This window comes from Trematomus bernacchii, unplaced genomic scaffold (assembly GCF_902827165.1).
Source record: "Trematomus bernacchii unplaced genomic scaffold, fTreBer1.1, whole genome shotgun sequence".
Lineage (NCBI taxonomy): Eukaryota > Metazoa > Chordata > Actinopteri > Perciformes > Nototheniidae > Trematomus > Trematomus bernacchii.
Window position 1 is genome coordinate 7,133,800 of NW_022988098.1, and position 6,007 is coordinate 7,139,806.

A 6,007-nucleotide genomic window follows, 5' to 3' on the forward strand; every position below is an offset into this window, starting at 1 on the left:
TGATCATCGTTTCTTTGGGAGTTTAAGATAAGATAAGATCAAATCAGAAGTACTTTATTGATCCCAAGTTGGGAAATGTTTGTGTTGCAGCAGCATAAAAATACATGGCATTGTCAAATAAAATTAAAAGACTAGAAATAAACATTTTAAAATGTCAACATCTCAATAGCAATAAAATATTGGCAGTTCTGCTAAAGGTTATAATGTTGAATTACAAATTTACAGTGACAAAATATAAAGCAAGATATTATATATACATAAGTATGTGAGTAATGGAATATCAAATATAAGATTGGACATAAATATGAAATGTACAGTGTGATTTAGAGTCCAGTTGTCAAAGAGCACCTTGTGTGATGCTATGGGGTCAAAGGACAGAGGGTGTCAAATGTGTACCTTGCGTTATTGGGCTATATAAATAAAATGTGATTGATTGATCGCTGCCTTACCAACGTACGATACCGGCCTGCTGAGCCAATTGGTAAAACACTGTCAAACCACCTCAACTCTTTACTTCTGTTGACAGCCATTTATTCGACCAGCTTGAAGTGTATGGAAAAGATTGTCTGAACTCCTGTCTACTAATTGATCCAGTGACTGTCATTGAAATAATAATAATAATAATAATAATACATTACATTTATAAAGCGCTTTTCCTGGTGCTCAAAGCGCTTACAAGCAAGTAAAACAAAATATCAACAAAAGTAGAAAGTGCTAAGCTAGGTGGAATAAGGGCAAGGGGTTAGTTGATTAGGAGTTGAAGGCAAGAGTGAAAAGGTGAGTTTTGAGGGATTGTTTGAATGATGTGAGAGTGTTGGCGGATCTGACGTGGCTGGGGAGGGAGTTCCAGAGTGAGGGGGGGGGGGGGGGGGCTGCTGCGAAGGCCCTGTCACCCCAGGTCCGGAGCTTTGTCCTGATGGGCTGCAGTAGGTTAGCTTCAGCAGACCTGAGGCGACGGGTGGGGGTGTGTCGTTGGATGAGGTCACAGAGGTAGGGGGGGTGGGGGGGGGGGGGGGGGGGGCAAGGTTGTTGAGGGCTTTGAAAGTGAAAAGTAATATTTTAAAGTCAATGCGGTGTTTGATGGGGAGCCAGTGGAGGTCATGGAGGATAGGGGTGATGTGGTCGGAGCGTCGGGTGGAGGTGAGCAAGCGGACAGCTGAGTTTTGGACATATTGAAATATATAGAAATGACACTAATCTGAATGTCCTGCAGCGCTGAATGATAGCAGGGATTACAGCACACAGCAGGTGGCAGGATAACCACTCCAGTGAGTCTCTGAATCAAAAAATGCTGCAGGCAGGTTTCCATCCTGTAATCACTTTCTAATACTGATCTGACTACTGCAATATGGTGCTATATCTTTGAGAGAAAAGGTAACTGTTTTCCCTTACAGGGCCATAAATACAGTGTAATCAGATGACTGTATATCTTCTCTGTAAACTGAACTCTTCTAATACTTTAAGTGTGAATCTGCTTGAATCTGCTTTATGGTTTCCACTTTCTTTGCTTCATTTGTTCTGTTTTTAATTCAGCAGGTGAACCTATATGTTCATAAAATAGTGTGTGTGAGCTCAACTGTGTGTGTTAAACTAAAACGGAGCATTTTCTGTCACCTCAGATTGTATTCCTGCTTTTTTAAACTGTAGTACGTGCTCATGTGTTTCAGTGTTGGTGAATTCTGCCTGAATATGATTCATGAAAGACAGGTTTTCCTATCAATCAAATCCTTTTTTATCCTAAATATCTTTCTTTCTACTTTTCTAAGGTCACATTGTTCTGTTGTCTTACATTGGATATTGATGTAATCCAAAAGTAACAGAAAGAAATCAAGTTACTTTTATATTTAGACACTCAGATTAGGTTACTGATTGCATTGGTAACTAGTAATTGCGATACATTTTTAAAGTAACCCTCCTAACCCTTTGTATAACTCAAGCTTGAATGTCTCGTGCTCTCCAGTCGTGTTTGGCTGCTCTTCCTAATCTGGGACGATGCAGTCTCTCGTCTGATTTGTCCCGTGTTGGTTTGAATTACAAACTGTAGCCGAGGCAGGACAGAGGGGACAAGGGAGTTTCCTTTTAGAAATGGAACGAGGCCCCAGGCTGAAACATGATAACAGTAGCTGACGACTGTTGTGCCAAGAGGTTACTATAGGTCAGAGACTACTGTAATGAGTTTAGAGAGTGACTGTTCTGCCTGTAAACAGATACAGATCAGTAAGTGAGACATCTCCTTCCTAAAGCTGATAACATGCTTCCGTTTTATTGGATAGTTTGAAACTTATGTAGAGAATTTATAAGAAGTGTTTCCCTCCCTACTTTCTTCCTTTTGTTTCCTCTTCCTTCCTTCCTTCCTGTCCTTGTAGGAATCTAAACTGCTTTCAGCTGCACTAAAACATGTTTTTTGTTTGTTAATAATTGATTGAATGAATGTGTGTAATATAATATGTTTTTTGATCTGACCAAATATTCTAAGAGAACAAATAAACCGACAAAACAATCCCACTTTTCGTCAGATCTCACATTTGGCCCTAATCGTCTTCTATAGAATCGTATGGATCTTATATTAACCCTCCTATTGTCTTTGTTTCCCCCCCCTTACTTTGGTGTTCGCGGTCAAATTTGACCGGTCCTGTTTTAACTGCTATTACATTAACACAAAAACCATTAATCATCACCAAATTTCATTTAACACCCTTTCAAATTGTAAATATTGTATCAGACTACTGGTATACATGAAAAACTGCAGTACATATACAAATAATAGATACTGAACATGTATTGCTTGTGCCAGGTGTGATCCATGTGGGGGGATGGGCACATAAGGGGGGGAACACATCTAGAGCAGGGCTTCTCAAACTCCGGACCAAGGTCCGGATCCGGACCGAACTGCAAATCAATCCGGACCGAACCCTGTGTCCCATTATAAAAAAATAAAAAAAATTCTGATTCTGATAAATTAATGTACATCATCATGTACGCGCGTCTTGTGTCTGACGCGTTGTGAGAATGAACGTGCATATATATTTACTTGTGTGCGTGAGCGTGACACGCATAGCAGACCGCAAGTTAACCGCAAGTTTACCTTGACATACTGTATGTATGTATTGAATGTGTGTGTGTATACAGGGGCGCCGTTTACCGACAGGCAAGGCAGGCAAGTGCTTGGACCAGAAGGGGGCCCCCAAAGAAGGTAGATTAAGAAGGTCCACAGCAACGACAACATGAAACACCCTTTAATTTACTGCAACGACATGTCGGGCATTGATCCGGACCAGTGACCTTGTATAAAGTTCACAACTGGACCTTTAATAAAAAAGTTTGAGTACCCCTGATCTAGAGTATGTGTGTGTGTGTGTGTGTGTGTGTGTGTGTGTGTGTGTGTGTGTGTGTGTGTGTGTGTGTGTGTGTGTGTGTGTGTGTGTGTGTGTGTTTGATCTGATCCGGATGGTTACTAATTCCTTTTCTTTATGGCGGTCATTTTTGACCGGGAACACCATGGGTGTTACAAAGTTGACTAAATCATCCAAAATTCAATGAAAGTGGTGATCAGCAATTATATATGTTCAAATGTCTACTGTGAAGGATATCATAAAGCCTTAATGCAATCAAATGTAAAACAAAAAAGTTATAATTGATGAAAGTAGTAAATCGGTCAGATTAGACCCGAAGACAACAGGAGGATTAATCTCATCAAAACCTTTTGGAAATAAGATTAGTGACATGTACATGTTATGTTGAGCTAGATAAATGTGTATAATAAAGACTTATACCTGCTGAGGGCTGGTTGATGATATTGTGATGCTGCTTTAATATGCTGCCTTCGTCTCTCCAGTGAGGTTTATCATTTAAAATAATTGCGAAGCTCTGCTGTACATGTTTCTTGTGTATATTTTTGTATGGGTATTTCATATTCTTATTGTACTTTCTTGTATTCTGTATATATGACTCTTGATTTTTGCAAAACGTATCAAATAACAAGCAAATTCCTTGTATGGTTAGACTTTGCCATAAATAGATGTCTAAATGAGCTTCTCAAAATAACTGCTATGAATAAAATCCAAATTGAAAAAATTAGCATAATCATTTGTATCATATTCAGCCATTTTGTTTATGTTCACGTTTCTTTGCAGTCAAATCAATGTATCTTGCACTGAAATACATGTGCTGTCTCAGTTTGCATTTACGAAATGTTGAATTACTTTAGTTCTAGTATCATAAGTCGGATCATAAGTCTAAAGTGCTGCAGCTGTTCCTCTTTTTCCTCCAGATGTTATCCAGACAATAACCGAACAGCTCCTCCCTGTGGACAAATCTGCAACTCGATAAATAAGCACGAGGGAGTTTGTGAGTTAATGAGTTGCAAGGCAATCACATTTTAAATGCTTTTCATCAAATATAGAAAAAGAGATTCGCCCTATGTGTGTGATTGACCCGGCTTCTGGTCAAATAGACACTGAGGTAAGCTGAGATCATGAAGATAGTGAGGAATAAACCGCTCAGGCATTAAACTGCATGCCCATAACACGTTTTTGCTTTCATTCATTTCATAATTGACTTATTAACAGGTGCCTCCACTATTTTCCACATGGCTCTGCTCCTAAAGCGCGCTGAAATGAACACGTTTCCATTTTTAATGCTCCAAATCACAATATTTAACATTCATCTTGTGTTACCTCAAGTAGCTGCAATGTGCCACGTTAATATTTAGGAATACGATTTTTTTTTAAATGTTGTAATAATGATTTTTTTCAGTCCTAAAGATTCATAAAAGTCATATTCATAAAAAACAATGGTAGTGACACAACCCACTTACATTTGTGTGTAGTAAATGTGTAACTGTTTGGTAAAGTAACTACAAAATGATTAACACCGCAGAGAGAGGAAGTGATCTCAGGGTGCGTTCAACGACACATTTTGTGTAGTGGGAAGCATCGGAATTTTGCCACACGATCAAACAGGTGGTATTTACTTTTCACACACTGCTGAACAAACATGCAAGACATATTAGCAAAGATGGGAGAAGTACTCAGTTATTGTACTTGAGTAAAAGTAGAAGTACCAGAGTGTAGGAATACTCTGTTACAAGTAAAAGTCCTGCATTCAAAACGTTACTCAAGTAAAAGTAGAAAAGTATTAGCATCAAAATATACTTAAAGTAGCGACAGTAAAAGTACTCATTGTGCAGATTGGTCCATTTCAGAATAATATATATGATATGTTTTATAATGATTGATCATGAAAGTGTTCTCAAAGCTGGTAAAGGTGCAGCTAGTTTGAATGACTGTATACTGCAGGGTAGCTTGTGAATTTACTCCAGGTGGAACTGAAGTCTGATTTAAGAGCTGATTATATTTCACATCATTCATACACATCTGTAAAGTAACTAAAGGTATTAAATACATGCAGTGGAGTAAAAGTACACGATTGACCTCTGAATTGTAGTGGAGTAGAAGTACACAGTATCTCAAAGTTATACTTAAGTACAGTACTTGAGTACATCTACTTAGTTACTTTACACCTCTGCCAATATCACAAAACAAGTTTTTCTCAGTGGGCTTTACAGAATAACAAACATAGATGACATATGATTAAATATAGTTAAAATTACAAGAAAATTACCAAAACATAACACAAATTAAATGAACTTAATAGGGTTAAGGTTCAATTAATTAAAGCCACCTGTGTTATGCAAGATTATTGAACAGGAGCAAACGCACTCAAAGGCGACATATATCGAGTGTGAAATGAACGAGGGTCAATTAATAAATGAAAAATGAAGGTTATATCTTATATGAAATCAAATTAGATATTCTTTTAGCATGTGTATATTATTTGTATTCGTTAATAAGCTCACATTTTTGACACATTGCATCTCAAAGAAAGTATTTGTTGCATTATTCAATATTAAAAAACAACAGCTAGACTTGGTACCAATAACATCGTCATGCGTCTCTAATAAGCAAATATCTCGATTGTGAAATATACGAGGGTCATTGAATGCAGC